The 23246-nt window shown below is 35.5% G+C and overlaps 1 protein-coding gene across 1 annotated transcript in view; it reads left to right on the plus strand.

Annotated features, from left to right (window-relative positions):
- Positions 1 to 23246, plus strand: part of GPC5 (glypican 5) — a 1366876-nt gene that overhangs the window by 495494 nt on the left and 848136 nt on the right. The gene's annotated exons all lie outside the window — the stretch shown is intronic.

Below are 23246 nucleotides of genomic sequence, written 5' to 3' on the forward strand. Positions count from 1 at the left end.
ATAGTATAAGGGCTATATTTATCATTCTGCTAGTAGCCAGTGGAAACCATTACTGCCCTTCTTTAAAAAGGTTTTAAGTTAATTAGATTGTTATGGGAAAAAAGTGGTTTAAGAAATTGGACCTTTAGGGACTTCCCTGGTGGTCCAGTGGTTAAGACTCTGCATGCTTCCACTGCAGGGGGCATGGGTTCGATCCCTTGCTGGAGAACTAAGATCCCACATGCTGCACGGCCAAAAAAAAAGAGAAAAGAAAGAAAGAAATTGGACCTTTAAGCATTTTAATAAATTTATTTGCCTTTTAATAAACTTCAAAGCAATTACACCATGTGTAAACCTCAGTAATCAATGTTTGTTCGATCTTGTTAATTGTAACTACAATTATATTTGTGAAATAGAAGGCTTCTGATTGTAGTTCTAAGGAGATGTATTCATGGCCATCTAAAGAGGCAAAGTTGTCCATGCTTGCAGAAGTAATGAAACAGTTGGGACACAGAGAAACAGGGCTAACCAATATTTATCCAGTTTTAAAGCACGTGTCATGACGTACCCTTGGTTTCAGTGGTGACTTGGGGACCATGTTAGGATCAGAAGTAAAATAGTGTTTCTGGTAAAAGTTTAAACCATTGGAAATATATTGTTTGAGTCTCTTTCCTTTAATAGTCCTTCTATTTTAGCAAGTTTAAAATTTTTCCATAAAATATCTTGTGCTGATTGCGCTCTGAGTCAAACACGTATTGTCCATTTGCTTTTGTAATTTTAGCAAACAATTGTTCCAAGTGAACAATTTCTGCTAAAGGCTACCGCTCTGCTGGGTGCCTTCATTCCTCCGTTCTGAATTCTCTTCAACCTATTTAGCTCAGCCTTTTCCTGCTGCAAATCCTTCTTTTAGGTTCACATCAAACCATCTTACTGCCATTCTACATCTTAAATATGTCACACGTTATGTTTGCTACAGTAATTTCTTTGCTGCATAAAATTAAGCCTTTATTATGGCCCTCTTTTGATTACCTGTCTATCGATTTGGCAATGATGATTTCAACGGGAGCACGTAATAGCCAAGAATTTTCCTGTGTTCAAACGAAACAGTTGAGAATAGAATGATCGTTTCATCCAAACTTACCAAAGTATCAATAAAAATCCAAGGTTTTCCATCACTTTTCATATCATTTTAGCAAGTATCAGGCTGAAATTGTCCGTTCGTGTGTGAGAGTTTGTGTGTGTGTGTGTATGTGTGTGTGAGCTAATACTGCTTCATGATTTACCCCAATATCACACTGAATATTCCTTTCATGAAAATGAAATACCCATATTTATTGATGAAAGCCTAGTTCCTTTCTCATTTACTTGATTTCAAAATATCTCATATACTTAATAATAAGTCCCCCCTCACTTGCAAGTGTCTGTTGTAGAGCTGAACCTTAACAATCAAGTTACCTTAGTTCTCTGCTAGGAAATAAAAAAGTGACCAGAATGTCTGTAATAATAATATATCAAGTGATAGTTGATACAGTACAAAGTCCAAGAGCTGTCAGGAATGTGCAGAGAAAGTAAGCCAATTTAATAAAAGGGGACACGGAAATGCAATGACATAAATCCCAGAAGCAATTTTATAGTCAGTATGGTATTTACACAGAGACCAGGGAAATGCCTACAAGTTGAGAATGTTTCACTGAATCTCTCAACAGTATATGTCACTTTGGATCTATTGCCAAGATGTTGCCCATGAATTAGTGGTGGGTCTGGAGGAATTAAAAACACCAGCAAGAAAAGGCCAGTATCTTCTAAATTGCAAACTGAAAGTAAATATGCATTTATACCTATTGAAGACTATCAAATAAACTAGCCCCTGAAAAGGCAATTTTTTTATGGTAGCATCTAAGACATCCACTTAGTCCTCCCTACTTTGTTTATTCATAAATGTGTCTGACATATTACTAATGCATCATCTAGGCTGCAAAGAAATACGTCATTCAGGGCATCACAAGAACCTGTGTTAGACCATCTTAGATTTGCCTACATTCATTAAAAATCTAGCAAATATTTGTCAAATGCCTGTTATGTGCCGAGATAAAACAGAGAAGGAATCAGTTTTAATTGAGAATTATCAATTGTTAATGATTCTTAATTAAACTCTAAATATAGGCTATCAATCATATAAGTCCAACTAATGCTTTGTCGTCAAACCCATACTGTCTCATTCTCTCGTAAACCAAATAGCCAGGGGCTTTGCCTTGTCCAAGTCCTGATGTAGAGGGCTGTGCCTCTAGGAGCTCACTGAGTTTCCTGGAGATTACTGGACCAACATAACAGGGCACTTACTATTCTAGGGCTCACCAGTTCCACTTTTAAGTACAGGCAGCAGATACTGCATTCTTTTTACAAATTGAAGGTTTGTGGTAATCCTTCCTCAAGCTATTCTGTCAGTGTCATTTTTCCAACAGCATTTGTTCACTTCATGTCTCTGTGTCACGTTTTGATAATTATCACAATATTTCTAACTTTTTCATTATTATTATATTTGTTATGATGATCTGTGAGCAGTGACCTTTGATGCTACTGTGGCAAAAAGATCATGCCTCGCTGAAGGCTCAGATAATGGTTAGCATTTTTTACAATGAAGTATTTTTTAATTAAGGTCTGTACATTGTTTGTTTAGACATAACACTGTTGCACACTTAACAGACTACAGTACAGTATAAACATAACTTTTATATGCACTGGGAAACCAAACAGTTTGTGTGGCTCACTTTACTGCAATATGCACTTTATCATGGTGGCCTTGAACCCAAACCATGTTATCTCTATGGTATATCTGTACATAAAAGTCACCTGTTTAACAATCTGTTCTAGAATTTTGTCCGAATCAGCCTTGATTTCCATTTCAGCAACTGTCTCTCTTATGTTTTAAAAATGAAGCTACCGCTAGATCTTTTGGAATTTCTTTTATTGTCTATTAGAACTTCAAATTTATGCATTTGTTTGCTTGGTCTTTAGTTGGCAGTGTTGTGACCCAGAAACTTAACTTCCTTTAAATGAGTTCGGTAATACTTTGCAGACTCCATATCAATTTTGAATTTCACTTCTTCTTCCTCTTCCTTCTTTTTTAAACCATAGTCTAGCTATCTTTTGAAGTCTGAAGATGATTATTCTAGGTCCAAAAATATTAAAAAGAGAGTGAGAGTTAAGTGTGGGGACATACAGTGGATACTGAAACATGTCCGTAATTCTTTTTTTTAATTTTTATTTTATATTGGACTATAGTTGATTTACTATGTTGTGTTAGTTTCAGGTGTACAGTAAAGTGATTCAGTTATACATATACATATAGCTATTCTTTTTCATGTTTTTTTCCCATTAGGTTATTACAGAACATTGAGCAGATTTCCCTGTACTATACAGTAGGCCCTCGCTGGTTATCTATTTTAAATAAAGTAGTGTGTAAATGTCAATCCCAAGCTCCCAATTTATCCTTCTCTCCCACCTTTCCCCTTTGGTAACTATAAGTTTGTTTTCTCAGTTTGTGAGTCTGTTGCTGTTTTGTAAATAAGTTCATTTTTATCTTTTTTTTTTAGATTCCACAGATAAGTGATATCATCTTTCTCTGTCTGACTTACTTCATTTAGTAGGATAATCTCCAGGTCCCTCAATATTGCTGCCAATGGCATTATTTCATTCTTTTTAATGACTGTACTACCCAAGGCAATCTACAGATTCAGCGAATCCCTATTAAATTACTAATGGCATTTTTCACAGAATTAGAACAAAAAAGTTTAAAATTGATATGGAGACACAAAAGACTGCGAATAGCCAAAGCAATCTTGATAAAGAAAAACAGAGCTGGAGGAATCAGGCTCCCTGACTCCAGACTATGCTACAAAGATACAGTAATCAAGACAGTATGATACTGGTGCAAAAACAGAAATATAGATCAGTGGAAATGATAGAAAGCCCAGAAATAAACCCACACACCTATGGTCAATTAATCTACGACAAAAGAGGCAAGACTACACAATGGAGAAAAGACAGTCCCTTCAATAAATGGTGCTGGGAAAACTGGACAGTTACATGTAAAAGTATGAAATTAGAACATTCTCTAACACCATACACAAAAATAATCTCATAATGGATTAAAGACCTAAATGTAAGATGGGATACTATAAACGTCTTAGAGGAAAACATAGGCAAGACAGTCTTTGACATAAATCACAGCAATATCTTTTTTGATCTGTCTCCTAGAGTAATGCAAATAAAAACAAAAATAAGCAAATGGGACCCAATTAAACTCAAAAGTTTTTGCACAGCAAAGGAAACCATAAACAAAATGAAAAGACAACCAACAGAATGGGAGAAAATATTTGCAAAGGATGAGACTAAGAAGGGATTAATCTCCAAAATATACAGACAACTCATGCACCTCAATATCAAGAAAACCCCCAACCCAATCCAAAAATGGGCAGAAGACCTAAATAGACATTTCTCCAAAGAAGACATACAGATGAACAAGAAACACATGGAAAGATGCTCAACATCGCTAATTATTAGAGAAATACAAATCAAAACTACAATGAGATATCACCTCACATCAGTCAGAATGGCCATCATCAAAAAGTCTACCAACAATAAATGCTGGAGAGGGTGTGAAGGAAAGGGAACCCTCCTACAGTGTTGATGGGAATGTAAATTGGTACAACCACGATGGAGAACAGTATGGAGGTTCCTTAAAAAACTAAAAATAAAGCTACCATATTATCCAGCAATCCCACTCCTGGACATGTATCTGGAGAAAACCATGGTTCAAAAGGATACATGCACCCCTTCATTCATTGCAGAGCTGTTTAAAATAGCCAAGACATGGAAGCAACATAAATGTCCATCAGCAGATGAATGGATAAGGAAGATGTGGTACATATATACAATGGAATATTACTCAGCCATTAAAAAGAATGAAATAATGCCATTTGCAGCAACACAGATGGACCTGGGGATTATCATACTTACATGTCCCTAATTCTTACAGGTAGCATGACATCTGCTAATTGCTTAAGATTGATGTGTTTCTGTTCCCTTGTCTGTAAAATAAGTGAAATAATAGTACTTTACTCATGAAACTGTTCTGAAATTTAAATAAGTTTATTCTTGCAAAGTGCTCAAAAGACTGCCCTGTAGATAGTAAACATTCAAAAAAATCCTAGGTATTATTTTTTATTTCTAATAACATCAAATGTTATGCTATTTCTATGTAAATAATTTTAGAACACTTTTTTGTTGGCATTATTATTTTTGTTACATGTTAACTCATTTGGGGTTGTAAATTGGTCAATAAGTTCATACAGGTCTAGATCACTGATACATAATTAACTTTCATCGTATGTAAAATTCTCAGCTCCTTACACAGTTTCCTGTACAGTAGGTCACATCAGGTATATGAATGCAAGAGAGACATTAAGGGATGTGGTTAAACATGTAGGCCCTGAGTGAGACCGACAGGCCCTACCACCTACTAAATGTGTAATCTTAGAAGATTGCTAACTTTTTTGTGCATCATTATCCAGACTGAATTATGGGCATATCTACCTCCTTGAGTTGTGTCACTTGAAGGCTTTTTAATCCCAAATCTTATAGATTCAGGGTCGGGATCCAAGATTCCTGTTCATTCCCCTTCACATGTTTCTTTTTCTCTTGGGGACCACATCCCTGGGCTATGTAGATTTTTATGATCTATCAGTCCCTATAGTCCAATGTGTCTGATCCACCAGGAGGCTGTTCTTCATGCCCTCACCCTATCTTGCAAGAAAAGCCAAAGATCAGATCTCTCCAATCAGACTCCACTAGGATTCAAGGTCCTGCATGCAGCCATCTTCCCTCCGGCTCAGGCCATCATTAGCATTTGAGGGTAAGGAGGCCATATTCTTGTTGCCAGAAATGGAGGAGATTCTGTGTATTCAGGAAAAAAGCATGCTCACGGGACATAGAAGGACTTGCTGTATTATAGTCTTGGGCTGTAACAGAACTAGACTCTTAAGAATGCTTGATTTATTTCTGCTAATGCTATATAACTGAATTTCTAGAACAATAAAAATATTTGATTATGAAATATACAAAAAGTGTAAAACCCAAAAATGTATAGCTAAGTGAACTATCACAAAATTAAAACCTGTGTAACTACCACCTAGGTCATGAAAAACACATCAGCAGTACCCGTAGAAGCCCCTACCTTTTGTTTCCTTTCAATCACTACCCCTTACAAATTCTGTTTTAACTCTAATACTATAATTTATTTTATTTATTTATTTTTGGCTGTGTTGGGTCTTCGTTTCTGTGCAAGGGCTTTCTCCAGTTGTGGCAAGCGGGGGCCACTCTTCATCGCGGTGCGTGGGCCTCTCACTATCGCGGCCTCTCTTGTTGTGGAGCACAGGCTCCAGACGCGCAGGCTCAGTAGTTGTGGCTCACGGGCCCAGTTGCTCCGCGGCACGTGGGATCTTCCCAGACCAGGGCTCGAACCCGTGTCCCCTGCATTGGCAGGCAGATTCTCAACCACTGCGCCACCAGGGAAGCCCTAATACTATAATTTAAATTGATCTGTCTTAAAACTTTGTATACACGGAATTGCACATAGTGTATTCTTTTTTTGTCTGCTTACTTTCATTGAACACTTTGTGGGATTCATCCGTGTTATAGCATGCAGCAAAACTTAAGTTGCTTTTTTTGCTCTATAGTATTGCATTGTATAAATATAATAACAAGTATTTATCCTTTCTACTATTAATGTGCATTTGGTTTGTTTATGTTACCACTTATTAAGAATATGGATAATATGAACATTTCCTTTTTTTTGGTACACGTGTGGACACTTATTGAGTATATGCAGAGGTAGAATCACTGAATTATAGAGCCAATTCCTCCCGAAGGGACTGTACTAATTAGCAAATTCATCAGCATGTATGATGGTTCCAGTTGCTTTATATTTTCACCCATAAATGGGACTGTCAATTTCACTGTGTTCTTGGGTATGGAGAGCTGTCTCATTTTAGACGTAGTTTTTATTTCCCTGTCTATTTATAGAGCGAAGCATCTCCTCATCTGTCTATTGTCCATCTGGAAGCCTTCTTTTGTATTAATACATTCCTGTTTAATTCTCTGGCTCATTTTATGTTGGGTTTTCCTCTTTTTCCTTGTTGGTTTGTAGGCATCCTTTCCATTTTGGATGCCTGACCTTTATTAGTCAAATGTAGTATAGATTTACCTTCTTCCACTGTGGCTTTGCCTTAGCGCTCTCTTCTAGGTCACTTTTAATAAAGAGAAGTTTTACTTTAAATGTACTCAAATGGAACAATAATTTTCTTTATGGTTAATTTTTTAAATGTTATATTGAAAAATTCTTTTCCTACCTCAAGATCATGAAGTTATTCTCCCTTGTTATCTTGTGGAAGCTTTATTGTTTTGCCTTCACATTTATTTTTACAATATTTTATGTTTGGTGTGAAATAACAGACGGAATTTTTTTCTCTATATGGATATTCCATTGCCCAAGCACAATTTATTGAAGACTGTCATTCTCTAGTGCTCTCCAGGGCAACCTTTGTCACAGATCACTTAGTGCTCATATAGGGCTGAATCTATTAATACTTCTAGACCCACTATTCCATTCTGTTGTTCTGGTTTTCTATCCCTACACTAATACTATTCTGCATTAAATGCCATAGATGTAGAATAACTCTTGACATCTGATAAAACTCCTTTCACATTGCTCTACAAGATTATCTTGGACAACGCATTTCCATATGTAACTTTCATAAACCATGCCACTCCCCCCCTTCCACTTAATACACACTCCCTGTTGGAGTCATGATGGGGATTACACTGAATTTATGGATTAATTTTAAGAAAGTCAACACTTTTGAAATGTTGAAATTTTCAATCTGTAAAGATGATGTATTCTATTTATTCAGATCTTCTTTCATTTCTTAAGGCACCCCAGCCATCCCACCACTTTTTACCATACAATCACCTGTTATTGTAGGTTCCAGAAAATTATCAGTTATAAAAATGGGACCCAATATACCTTCAAAAATACTGTTACTGAACAAAACTTGGGTCTACTCGCCTGTGCACAGTAAAGGCAATCTACTGACACTGGGATGCGGTGAAGGAAAGTGCAGCGTTTATTGTAAGACCCCAAGCAAGGAGTCCAGGGCAGCTAGTACTCAAAACACCCGAACTCCCAGATGGGTGTTTTTAGAGGCACTTTTAAAGGCAAAGTGAAGGTGGGGAATCCCAAGGTATGTATGTGATGGGCTCATGCACAATTCTCTGGTTAATGGTGAAGTTAACGGTGGTGTCATAGGGATTAACATTATCAATCTTTAGGGGTCAGTAGATCTGGGCGCTATGTGCTCATGGTCATCAAGCAGTTAATTTCTTCCATTTGATGGGGGTTTTAGCAACTGTAACACAATTCAGGATATGTACATCAGATACTATTATCTAGGTACTTCAGAGAGGACCTAAAGCAGAGGATATGGGGGAGGGACGTCTGTCCCCAGAAGGCTCCATAGGGCCATAGTGTCCTTCTTGGTTACAATATTAGTGATGAGAAAACTGAAAAGGAGAGTGGCTTACTCGCCTCTTTAGTTCAAGGGCGTGCTTTTCTCTTGATATGGTAAGTTGTAGTTTAATAGATGATGCCTTGGGAAGTGTGTGGTGATAGTGAGTCAGTCTACTTTCTGATGGTTTGATGTTGCCTTGTTTTATAGGAATTTAAATGTGGCATCTTGTTTCTTTCTTTCCTTTCACTACCAACATCCCAGGTGACACGTTCCCTTCCATATAGCCTTTCTCTCCCAGAAGCAGAGCATTGCTGAGACAACCAACAGGGGTCCTGCCCTCTTGCTAAGCATTTTCTGTGTATTCTCAGTGTTCTCCCCAATTCCTTTTTGGCTGGTGTTATCTCTGTTTTTCACCAGTAGGACCTTGCTGCGCTCTCTTTTATTCACGTAATACTCCTGGCTCTGTTTTGGTGTGGTCTCTGGAGGTGATGCTCCTTTCAGATGTTTGATTCTCTACTTGGGTGGGAATTGAAATTTATAACATTTCTTGCATGTTTCTAGTTTCCAGTGGGCATGGAAACTGCTTTTTATTTTACCTTATTCGATTTTCTTTGCTATCCTTGTTGATCTGTATTCATTTTAAATGAAGAGTAGTATGGTTTATATTTAGGTGGTGTGATGGTTAATTTTGTGTGTGTGTGTGTGCGTGTGTGTGTGTGTGTGTGAGACGGTGAATTTTATGTGTCAGCTTGACTGAGCTAAGCTATGCCCAGAAAGCTGGTAAGATACCATTTCTGGGTGTGTCTATGAGGCTGTCTCCAGAAGACATTAGCATTGGAATCAATAAACTGAGTAAAGAGATCCACCCTCACTGATGCAGGTGGGCAGCATCTAATCACTTGACAGCGTGACTAGAACAAAAAGGCAGGTGAAGGGGGATTTTCTCCCTCTGCATCAACTGAGACATCCATCCTCTTCCCCTGCCCTTGTTCATAGGTGCTTCTGGTTCTCCTGTTTGGACGCAGACCAGAACTTACATCATTGGCTCCCTGGTTGGTTCTGGGGCCTTTAGACTCAGACTGAATTACACCACCAGCTTTCCTTGTTTTCTGTGTTACAGAGGGCAGATCAAGGGACCTCTCAGGCTTCATAACCACATGAGCCAATTTCTAAGATAATTTTCTTCTTATAAATAAGAAGAAATTTATATCTCCATTGATTTATATCTCCTATTGATTCATTTATATCTCCTATTTATATCTCCTATTGATTCTACTTCTCTGAAGAACCCTGGCTAATACAGGTAGTCACCACTACCCTACAAGAACTGAGAAATTTTCACTTTTATTCTTCAAAGATATTTTCACTAGGTATAGAATTCTAGGTTAATGGTAACTTTCAATCCTCTGAAAATATTTCATTGTCTGTTGGCTTCTGTTGTTTCCACTGAGATATCATCTATAGACCATTTCTCCTTTGAAGGTAATTGTTTCTATTTTGTTCTCTTTGTCATTAGATTTCAGCAGTTATAGACTAAAGTAAGATTTCTTTTTTTAACCTACATGGAGTTTCTGGAATTTTAAACATCTGTGACTTTATGTCTGATTAGTTTTGAAAAATTTAAACCTTTATCTCGGGCCTTAAGTGCATGTATGTTAGACTTTCTCACTCTTTTCTTTCCTTTGTTTTTTTCCCCAAGTGTTTTTTCCTCCATACTTATGGATAATCTAATCTTGGAGTTTGCTGTTCTTTGACAACTTTACATTCTTTTTTTAATCTTTTTTTTTAGTATCAATCACAGTTATTTAATTTGTGTCCGATGGCTATGTTATTGAACCCCTCTGACTTTTCTTTCATTGTTCTTTCTGCTCACTTTAATCTCCTGTTTTTTGGACCTGTTAAATTGTTTTTGCAAGTTGTTTATTTGGAATATTTTTGAAGTGGTTTCAGGCCAGTGGTAAATTTTTTCATCCTCCAGAGAAGATTTATATTTGCTTGTAGAAGGTATCTAGGGATATTAAGCAATCCAGGATCTTCTTAATCTGCTATGATGGGATCAGCTAATTAAAGATGGTCTTCAATACCCGCAAGGACTGTGTAGTTCTATGTGAGCCCAAACCAAAGATTAGCTTAGATTGCCCACTCCTCATTGCCCTTGTACTACAATTTTTGAACTCTATTCCTGAGAGTCTGCCAAAAATTCTTTTCAGCCTCTCAGTGTCTTTAAGGAACTCAGAAAAGGGCCCTAGGAGAAAAGTGGCCGACAGACCAGCTTCACATCCTTGAGTTTCTTTCTCTTTCCTGATCTTGGTCTAATACTGTTGTTCACTGCATTAACACTTTGGTGCCTTATAAATGGTTTAAAAAAACAATTAGTCTAGGTTTTCTTTTTTTTTTTTTTTTTTTTCTTTACGCGGGCCTCTCACTGTTGTGGCCTCTCCTGTTGTGGAGCACAGCCTCTGGACGCATAGGCTCAGCGGCCATGGCTCACGGGCCCAGCCGCTCCGCGGCATGTGGGATCTTCCCGGACCGGGGCACGAACCCGTGTCCCCTGCATCAACAGGCGGACTCTTAACCACTGCGCCACCAGGAAAGCCCTCTATTTTTTTTTTTCATCAAAAAAAGGTTGGTCTGAATTAGCTAGTTCACCATTACCAGAATTAGTACTCCCCAAAATGAGGTTTTACATGTAATTACATGACATGAGCAACACATAAATGGGAAAAGGCTTAAATTGGATTCTGTGATATATAAAGCTTATATAAATCCTCTCACTCTTGGTTTCATGATTTTCGAGTATGTTGGTCAGGTTGCTCAGTTTTTATGCAGGTGTATAGATATATAGGCTGACTTCTAGAGAGGATAATATTTGTATATTTGACTTGAAATTTATGAAAATAGCAATAAAATATATTGATAATGACTGAGGTCACATTCTGTAATGAGAACATATTATTTTCTGCTGGTCCTGTTGTGAGAAAAATTAAGACCACTAAGCATCACTAAGTTGAGTGTATGACTGGACCATCCATTCAAAGTGCCCCATCAATCTAAGCACCGTCTAAGTGATTGTTTGAGGAATAGGCACATGACCCAAGTTGAGTCAAATAGAGTCTCGCCTGAATCTTTTTTTTTTTACTAGAGCTATCAAGAACTTCAATAAAAGACAGATTTTAGTCCAATATGCTCTGCAAATTCTAATTTTGGCAATACTTATTATTCCCCTTTAACCTAGACTTTGTATCTCTGCTATGGCTGGCAGTTGAATTTTCTCTATGAGATAAGTTATCTTCTTTGATCAGAGACACATTTAATCCAGTTTCATGAAGAATCTCATTTTTTCTTCAGTGCATCAAAATAATATTTTATTTGTAATGCCATTAAACATCCAACTAGTCAAGCTTAATTCAGGGAATTACCATTTAAATTCATGGTGCCTAATAACAGATGATCTATAAACACATTCAGTTTCAGAAGGTGCAAAGGTAAAAATATCGCTTCAAAAGATATTTTAAAGTTAATTAAATTACTGTGACTATAATTACATTATCAATTTCAACCTCAAGGAGGGAGAAATGGGATAATTTCATTATCTTGATTTCTTTAAAAAGTTACTTCACAATTATATTTTCCTTAGTTGGTGTGTTCACATCTTCCCCTTTCCCTTGGGATCAGAGGTGTTATTTACTTGGAGATCGGTGATGTTTTTCTATTTCAAATGGATTAGGTGGAGACTGAAACCTTTACCAAGAAGCAAAATGAATACCCAGACACTAGAATCAGTAAATAATGTGCTCCCTTTTTATCCATTTGCTATGAAAATCCATCCCAGCCTCCTTATTCAGTTAACTGTAAGAGTAGTCCCTAGATTGCCAGTCTCATCATATTTGCAAGAATTTACTTCTTTTAATTTAATTGTATTTTATAATTATGTATAAATGAAATGACATGATCATAGCACCAAAACATGTAGATTACATCCCTGCTCTTTATTTTATTGGGGCAACATTGGACAAATGACAGTTTTGTTTTGTTTTGTTTTTTCCTAAATCCTGCCTTATGCACTTGAGCAAGAGAAAAATTCAGGGAATTATTATGAAAATTAAATTATAAGGCATATGAGTGTACATCCAAATGTAAGTTATTTTTACTGGCCAGTTATCTTTATAAAATAGGCTTAATTTTCAAGGAGCTTATATTCTTGAAGATGAAATCAGACCTAACATTTTCAAGAATGTAGTCCATGAATAAAAAGTTTTAAAGACAATAATAACAACCATCTGTTCCAGTCTGGTGGGAACACGCTTAGGTATGCTGTTGCTATTCCTGTGCAGTCATTTTCATTTCTTTTACTCTCAAAAGAAAATTCTCAAAAGTGTGCATTTACATAAAGGTGTGGTTTTTCCAAATCACTGACATGCACGTGTGAGTTTTTAAAATCTACTATTATACCTGGATAGAAAAAACAGGCACTATGAGATATGACTACTAGCTTTATATTTTTGAAATTCAACTGTTTTTCAAGTAAAAATATTTTATTCTTTAAGCCTTTATGTAAGACTCACATTTTTTAGAGTTTTCTCCAAACTGGTACATTGTTCAAGTATCTTTATTACTTAATTTACCTAAAATTGCAGTCACTGTTTGAAAGATTATAAGAATTTCCAGTATTGTTGATGGTATTGTGCTCAGCTAGGTCTAGAACAGCTTCAAATACATATTAGTTCCCTAATGGAATGTGCTGTAATTCACTTTCTTTGTAACACAGACAAAAGTGCTGTTTGAGTGCTCTGCTGGTTGGCTGGAATCCTTTGGGGAGTACGTAGATTATAACCAAAGGGAGATGTTTAGCACATTTTCAGACACTGGTAGGTAGCAAGGATATTAAGCGGCAGGATTTCCTGATGTTTAGCATGCCTCTGAAACTTAGAGGAGCCACAAATTTCTAAGTTTTGACTTGAGCAATAGAGAACAATGTATGTAATGCTAGGCAATGTTACACTGTACCATTTCTAGATGTTCTCAGGTTAACCATACCATGTGGTTAAGCATAGCACTGAGAAAGCGGTACAGGGGGAATGGATGAAAATTACACAGTGTTGAGGTAAAATAAATGAAGAGTCTACCTTACCTCTGTAAGCGTTCACCTCACCCAGAGCAGCGCCTTCCACGTGCCGTCCTTTTAGTACACGTCTTCCTTGATAACCAAAATATAACTCTGTTTGATCATGTTCAGCTTTGCAACTCCAGAATTAAAGTCATATCATGGCTTGCTTATTTTAAGCAAAGACATTGAAAGTAAAGTTGTTAGTAGTATTATATGATTTATATTCATCCTCCTTGAAAGAATTTCTTGACTATACACAAGTGAGTTACTTGGAAAACAAAAGTCTTGGGAAAATTAACTTCTTATATGCTTGTATTACTGGGGAAGACATTTTGTTTCATTCTGTAAACTTTATTATGCATTTTGGCTTTGTGCTGAATAATATCTATGCCAAGAGTTATTTTAAAGCCAATGGTGATAATTAAATGTGTGATTGCAGTTAATATGTCAGAATTCTAATACTAATTACGTAGTTTTATTTAATATTATTATTCTTAAATTTTTTTCCAAATCCCTGTGTTGCCTGTATTTTGGAAGAGATATCATAATCCACTAGGACATAAAAATAAAAGAAATATGTTGCTACTAATAATGAAATGCCGAGAGATCAATTTAGAGTACATTTTTAGAAAAAATTGGCCATTGTGGTAATTAAAAGTGTTTAATACTTGATATAAAGAAAAATGAATTTAAATTTAAAAGGTATTATAAAAATTCAGTTAACTTAGATTTGATGGTATTTTATTTTTATGCCCATAATAAAACATTTAAATGAAGGTATAGGGCCTTTTAAAACAATCAGTTTTACTTATTGCAATAATGAATAGTTGAAAGTAAAATTAATTTATAAGGACATTTAGGGATTGAATACTAATGACACATACTTTTCTACCAAATGCATCTTAGCATAGTTGCTCGTCATTCAGATTGGATAATGATGATCTTGAATTCGCATGGTCAGCCTGATATCAAAATATGAAAACATATGAAATATACATATTCAAATTATATATATGTATATACATACATATTAATGTGTGTGTGTATATATATATATATATATATATATATATATATCCATTCTATGGAAACATTTCCAGCATTTAATCAACCTGATGTGAATTATCTTTGCCTTCCTACTTTTGACATCCATTTTATACATTTGTGAGATTTAGAACATAGGTCTTAATTTTTTTGCATAGGTGAAGATATGGCATAATATTCCAAAATTAGCTGTGGACAAAAAAGAATACACGTTTTTGTATCCTGTGTCTGTTTTCTTCCCTAAAATTTTGTACTGATATGAAAGGTGGTAGTTTTTCTTTTTCTTTCCTTTTTCTTTTTCTTCCCTTCTTTTGCTATGAATGCTTTCAGAAAACTCTGGAGCAACTGACAAAATACTGACTCTGTTGCTGGGAGGGACTCACAGATAGAGGATACCTGTGTATTTTCTAAGGACACGGGGAAGGAGGGGTTAAAAAAGGACTGCTTCTGCACAGCAAGAATCAAGAGGTCTGCAGGATGGAATACCATTGTCATTACCCTATGATTCTGCTCCAGAGCAAGTAATTCATTTTCACCTTGACTCCCAATCAGAAATTTTATTCTTGTCATCAAAGGAATTAAAATACCCTCTTTTTAATGAAAACTCATATCAGAACACAAAATTCCCAGAAAAGGGCGGGAACCAGTAAGCCATAGTGTCCTACCAAGAGCAAGAGATACTACTGCAGGATGAAAACCAACACAGACACCACCATTTTGTTGGGTGTTTTGGAGGAGAAAATAAGTCTTCATCATAACATGTGATAAAGACTAGAAACAGAAAGATAAATCTAAATGAGCACATAAAAAGAGAGCACGAAAGTATTGAAAAATAATAAAAGTACCAATCCAAATAAGCAGTGTTGTATTTAAGGTAAACAAGAAAAGAAATAGGAATGGAACACATAAAGGAGAATCAAAACACTTTCAGGGCTTCCCTGGTGGCGCAGTGGTTGAGAGTCTGCCTGACGATGCAGGGGACACGGGTTCGTGCCCCGGTCCGGGAAGATCCCACATGCCGTGGAGCGGCTGGGCCCGTGAGCCATGGCCGCTGAGCCTGCGCGTCCGGAGCCTGTGCTCCACAACGGGAGAGGCCACAACAGTGAGAGGCCCGCGTACCGCAAAAAAAAAAAAAAAAAAAAAAAAACTTTCAAAAAGGATCAAAACAGACACAATTCCACTGGCTGATATTCCTCTCAATGTCTATAAAAGCAAAGATGGAGTCTTTCTCTACTGGGTTTCTAGGAGCTGAGAGCTCTTCCTTGTACCCCGTTCCCTAAGCCATCCAGAGGCACAATCTACCTGGTGGATGGAAGGGTGACTCCCTCGCAAGCACAGTTGTCTGCTTTGTTGTTACTTAGTAACAAAGTAAAGCATTTAAGAACACTGACATGGAACAGTGGGAAACTCTGAGGTGTTTAACACACTTTAAACGTGGCAGAAAAAAATGACAAAATCTGACATTGTACATACGCACCTAGTTTTCACTCCAGTCCATAGAACATCCAAAACTTGCAGTGTGATCCAGATTTCTTTTTCAGTGTAAGGACATTTGTTTTCTCTACTCAGCCATAAGAAAGAATGAAATTTTGCCACTTGCAGTACCATGGATGGATTTGGAGGGTATTTTGCTAAGTGAAATGAGTCAGACAGGAAAGACAAATATGTATAATATCACTTACATGTGGAGTCTAAAAAATACAACAAACTAGTGAATAAAACAAAAAAGGAGACTCACAGGTATAGAGAACAAACTGGTGGTTACCAGTAGGGAGAGGGAAGGGGGAGGGGAGATACAGGGGTAGGGGAATAAGAGGTACAAACTATTACATATAAAATTTTGTACAACATGGGGAATATAGCCAATATTTTATAATAACTGTAAATGGAATATAACTGTTAAAAATTCTGAATCACTATATTGTATACCTGTAACTTATATAACATTGTACATCAACTATACTTCAATAAAAAAATTCGTGCAATTCTATATACAGAAGTTTGTATCCAAACATGACATTTGACAAATTATAGGTTGTCGGTATATCAAATCCAATAAGGCTAAATTGTACGTTAAATGGATGCATTAAAAAGTTTGTTTCAATCAGTTTAAGTATTTAATCTTTATTGCAATAGTGCACATCAAATCTGTATTTTATGACTTTTTTTGTTATAATTCAGTTCCCTCCTTTCCTTGGTTATTAGACAAGTAGGAAAAAAAGAGAGAAACAACAGCTATCTTTCACATTTACTGTGAATAATAAAGCAATAAGTCATGAGCAGTCTTGATCTGTATTGATGAAATGTTACACCTCAGAATTCTGGTAATAGGACCACAGAAGGAGAGAAAATTAAAATCACTAAATCTGATCTGTGAGAAGATTAAAAACAAGCCTTTCATAATCTCTTACTGCTGCCAGAAGTGGATTATGAAATTAAAAGGCTCTCCTACCAACTCACTAAGAGTTTCATGAACTATATACCATAAATATCATTAGAATTTTGAACAACAAACTGATAATTTAGCTGACCCAGTTTTTTTTTTTTGTACAGTACATACATCTCAGGATTGCCTTAATATAAAGACTCTATTTTGTTGATTCTATTTTCTCAAATGTTTGATTTTTCTTCTTCCCTTAATAATGACAGTATGGCTGGCCATGCAAGAATGACTGCTTATCTACAAAGGTATATATGTCTGTATACAATCAAGGAGTCATGGTTTAAAACAGAGTTGCTACTCAAAAGAATATTGTCACAAATTTAGCATAAGTTACCTTTATGTACAAATCCTGCAAAGGAAAGCAGAGCTCCCCTGGGCTAAGATTTCCCTTCCCTGGCTTCCACAATTCCATCAAAAGGGATAGAGATGGAGCCCCAGAAATTTCTTGTACTTGACAAAATACTGACAACCACATACCACCATGAGCCTTGGGACTATCAGGAAAAATCTAACCTTGACTTTTATTTGTGTTTAAATCCATTGCAACTAGAAGTTAAATACTCAACTGTTGCTCAAACCACTCCCCTGCCCAGCCTTCTTCCACCATAGAGTCTTTGCCTTGGTTGTCCTTCCCTTCTGCCTAGAACCCTCTTGATTCCGCATTTCCTACACTTATATCCTCAAGCTCTACAGGTCTTTACCCCAATATAGCATTCTCAGGGATGTTGCACATAACCACACTTTACAAAACGTTATCCCCTCTCCTCTCAATATTCTTATCCTACTCCTGTCCCTTATTTTTATCTCTAGTATGTATCACTCTTTACATATATATGTGTGTGTGTGTGTGTGTGTGTGTGTGTGGTGTGTATATAATCTTATTATTATAAATAAGTTCTACCTATATGTACCTTATTTGATTACTTACTAGATTACTTACTAGAATATAAGTTCCAAGATTACTTACTAGATGTACTTACTATTACTTACTAGAATATAAGTTCCAAGAAAGCAGGAACATTGCCCATTGTGTTTACTACTGCATCTTCTGCACTGAGGTCAGTGTCTAGCCTAGAATTTGTAATCAACAAATAGTTGTTGAATAAATGAATGAATGAATGACAACACTATTGGAATATTTGGTGGGTTTGCGTCACTCGTAGGAAAGAGCTTTTAAATGCCACTGATTTAGTTACTAGTAGCCAGTAGAAAAAAAATCACTCTCAAATGGTGAACACACTTGTGTATTCCCAGAGAACTAGAAGTGGTCTGATAAACACTTCTTATAACTATGAGGACCCACAAAGGTCTATGATGAGTACCCATATCATACCTGAGGGAAAGGCTTTTTCCTTTCTAATTTTGTCACGCTGAGAAATACCTAGTCCAGTGACACCCTGTGAAGGGCAAATTTTAGCCCACTGCATCTATGTTTTATAACTATTTAATGTTTACTGCTCTTTATGAAAAATGTGCAAACACCGTAGCATAGCATTCTCTGTCTTCTTTGTGTTCAAAATGATGCCATATTCTGGAGCAATCATCAGAACTGAAATTGGAAAGAGTACCAAAATAATTTAAGTGGACAAATGATAACTAAATATATAGAAATGATGCAAATATACATTTTTGCTAGTCTTTGCCTCCTAAAATTATTTCTGTGAAATGTAAGAATGTTTCCTAAATAAACTCTAGTTGGTTCATTTGGAAAAGCTGTCCTTCTGTGATAAGCTATTAGCACTCTCTAAGGTTAAGAAATTGTGTGTTTTTAAAAAGTAAAAAGGTATTGATTTCCATTTGGCTTGAAGAGTTCTTGAAACTCTATTTGTCTAGTACAAAAGTGCCTTGCTACTTGCTTTTGTCTTCCACCAGGCTATGATTTCTCTTCCACTGCAGATTCATATCCAAGTAAGCTCTTGATCTGGTGTTAAATGTAGTGGAAAGCATGTTTCTCTAAGATAGTTACAAAGAGAACTTCCTTGATCTAGAAATGTCTTACTATCAAAGATCCCTGCATTTTTCAGCAGGCTTTACACCATTTCAGATTATGAAAATTAAGGGAGTGAGACACTCATACACGGAGACGCAGCCTTGTACACAAACGCGTGCACGCGTGCACACACACACAGACACACACACACAGGTAATAGAGTACATCCTTTGATTAATTTATGTGTCAGTAGCCTTATCGAATGATTAAGTTGACTGACTTTGCATGATCTTCTCATTTGTTAATTGACTTTGTTTTATCACACAGAGTATTTTTGTTATCGTAGCATATAGTTTTGGATGTTATGAATTGTATTTTAATAAAATGACTTCATATTGTTTAATCAAGCATTAATACTTGAATTTGTCTTAATTTCTCTTGACATATTTAACGTGATAGAGGGAATTTTTTATGCTAGTGTGCAATTTTATGCCGTATATGTCTGTTAAACCATAAATGCAATATGTGTATTTCATGCCAGAGAAACTACACTTAGCAGTTTTCACAGTCTACTCTGTATATCTGTATATGATAGGTTTTTATTTATTTATACACTACCTAACGGTCAGGTTAGCACATATATTTTAAAGGGAAAAGGAAATATTCATTGATACTACACTTGTATTTGTTACCATGTTATCACTTGCTTTCTAATTAATAATAATAAAAACACTGAAATTTTCTGGAAAAATGGGACTTACCCATTATTTCATTGCTTTTTCCAAACTAGTATATGCATGTGGTTTAAAATTCAAATGATACTAACATGCTTATAAAAAAGTATTCTTCTTTTTCAATAGTTTTAGTTGTTTTTCATATATATGCTTCAACAATTTAAGCTGTTTTTCATATACATGTACATATATATGAAAAACAGTCAAAATATATGTATTAATTTTTATAAACTTTTTCTTAATTATTTATTTAAAAAAAATATCAACCAATTCTATACTGGGGCAATGAAGAATTAACTCTCTCACATTCTACCTTTCTCCTCTTTTAATAAAATAATGTAATACTTTTCCTTCTAAGTGTGGCTTTGGCTTAATTCTATACATTTTGATGTCTTTTCATATTCATTTCAAAATTTTCTGTGTTTTCCTTATAATCCCTCTTCATTTATATTTGCTTAGAAAAGAACTGTTTTCAAATACTTGGGGATTTCTTGTAGCCACGCAACATATTCTGTATGATATCAATCCTTTCAGTTGGTCAGATCGCCCTGCATATAATCCATCTCAATGACTGTTGTATGTGTTCCTGAAAACAACATGTATTCTGCTGTCCTCAGGGGAGTGTTCTGTAAATAGCTATGAGGCCAAGTTTTTTATATCTTATCAAACCATTTTCTATCAATTAATGAGAGAGCAATGTTGAAATCTCCAATTAGAGTTGTGGTTTTGTGTGTTTTCCCAATCATTAGCTTTTGTTTTGTGCATTTTGAAGTTCTAATGTTAGGTTCATACAAATTTAGGATCAGTATGTGTTCTTGATGAATTTACCCTTTCATCATTATGAAGAGCCTCTCTTTATCCCTTCTAACTGTCCATGTTTTGAAGTATAATTTGTCTGAAGAGCTGCCCCAGCTTTCTTATAATTACCTTTTCACTGATGTTTAACTATTGTTAATACTAGACTTATCTCTGTCTCTATATTAGATTTTATGTATTTTAAGCAGTATTTGTTTGTCCTTTAAAGTACAATTTGCCAATCTCTGCTTTTTAACTAGCATTTTTAACCATTAATTTTAATGTAGTTATTGCTATAGCTGAGTTTAAAATTATAATCCTCCTATTCGATTTCCCCTTTTTAATTTATTTTTGTTGCTCTTTTCCTCCTTTTCATTTTTCTATGCTATTAGCTTTTTACCTACACAACTTAAAAAATATGTTTGTTCAAGAAAAAAATAGGCATTTAAACTTATCCCACACTATTTTATGTAATATGTCACTTCACAAATAGTATAAGAGATTTATAATTGAATTATTTATTTCCCCTTCCTGGCCTTGGAATTGTTCTTGTCATACAATTTCCTTCTACATATATTATAAACCCTATAATACATTGCTACTAGGGTTTTTTTTAATTGAAATATAGTTGATTTACAATGTTGTGTTAGTTTCAGGTGTACAACAAAGTAATTCAGGTTGTGAATATATATATTCTTTTTCAGATTCTTTTCCCTATTAGGTTGTTACAAAATATTGACTAGAGTCCACTGTGCTATACAGTAGGTCCTCATTGGTTATCTGTTTTATATGTAGTAGTGTGTATATGTTAATCCCAAACTCCTAAATTATCCCTCCCCATTAGTTTTGCTTTAAACAGTAAATTATCTATTAAAAGACATAATAAATTAGAAGAAAACCTTTATATTTATGGTCAGATTTGACATTTCTGACTCTTTATTCCTTTGTGTAGATCAAAGTTTCCATCTGGTATCATTTTCCTTCCCCATGAAGAAACCTCTCTTAATAGTGCTTATAGTGTTTGTTTGATGGTAGTAAATTCTCCCAGCTTTTATTTGACTGAAAAAAAAATATTTTTTTGGCCTTAATTTTGGAACGAGTTTTTTATTTTTTTTGCTAAGAATAGGATTCTATTTGATTATATACTTCCATTTTCTTCTGACTTAAATTGTTTTCTGAGAAAGAAATCTGCAGTAATTCTTGTCTTCGTTCTTCCTCATAAAAAATGTTTTTGTTTTTTTCTGGTTGCTTTCAAAATTTTTATTTTCTAACTGATTTTCAACAATTTGATTGTGATGTGCCTTGGTAGTTTTTTTTGTGTTTAATTTGCTTGGGGGTCTGCTGAGCTTCTTGGATCTGTGAGCTTATAGTTTTCATCAAATTTGGAAAGTTTTTTCACATTACTTCTTCACATATTTTCTTTGGTCCCCCACCCCACTTCTCCCTCTGAAACTGCAATTTCCACACATGTTGTACAGTTTTATATTGTCTCAAGGTCAATGTGCTTTGTTCACTTTTTTTTTCTTTTTTCTTTCTGTGATTCAGTTTGGATAGTTTCTATTGCTATACCTTCAAATCCACAAATCTCTTCTGTATCTAATATGCTTTTAATCTAGTGAATTATTTATTTCAGACATTAATTTCATCTGTGGATGTTTCATCTGATTACTTTTTTGTATATTCCATTTCTTGCCTAATTATGTTCATGTTTTCCTTTAACTACATGAACAGTTTTATAACAGCTATTTTAAGGTTCTCATCTGTTAATAATATTATCTTTGTAATTTCTGGTTTTGATTCTACTGAATGAAATTTCTCTTCATTAAAAGTCACACTTCCTTGCTTCTTGGCATGTTTAGTGATTTTTATTTAGTACAGGTTGTTGTATTCGATGCAGTTGAGTACTGAATTGTCTTTTTTTTATGGATAGGTTTTGTTTGGGAAGCAGTTCATTGCTTGGAGATTAGCTTGATTTTCTTCAAGCCTTGTTTTTAAGCTTTGTTATTTTGGGTCCTAAATAGCCTTTACCCTGAGGCCAGTTTAGTTCTACAACTAAGGTGACATCTCTGGGGACTCTGCCAACATTCAGTGAGAACTCTCCTCTATGGAAGGTCAGAATGTGGAGATTACTCGGTTCACACCTCCCCAGTTATTCTTGCCCAGGCAGGTGGATTTCATCCTACACACATGCACTTAGTATTCAGCAGCTGAATCAAGGGGATCCCTATAGAGGTTTCTGGGGGTATTTCTCCTTGGAGTGCTCCACTTTCTGACCCCTCTATGCAAATTTCAGAAACCTCCACCTCCCCAAACTATCATCTTTGTCTCTTCAACTCATTAAGGTTATCATACTTCACTTGGGAAGCACATTCCTGAAGCACTTTCTGCAAGGTTCTTCCAGGCAGAGAGCCAAGCCAATCACAGGAGTCACCTTTCAGTTTACCTTTTCTTAGAGATCAAAGTCCTGTGTTGTCTATTTTTTAAGTTTAAAATAATCATTTCATAGATATTTATTTATGTCAGGAGGACTATTCCAGGTCCACTTACTCCCTCATGGTCAGAGGTTGAAATTCCCTTATATAATTTTAAAAACATAGAGTACTTTATAGGTACCAGCAAATGTAATAGACAATGTAGAGACATATAT

This window comes from Lagenorhynchus albirostris, chromosome 18 (genome assembly GCF_949774975.1).
Source record: "Lagenorhynchus albirostris chromosome 18, mLagAlb1.1, whole genome shotgun sequence".
Taxonomy (NCBI): Eukaryota; Metazoa; Chordata; class Mammalia; order Artiodactyla; family Delphinidae; genus Lagenorhynchus; species Lagenorhynchus albirostris.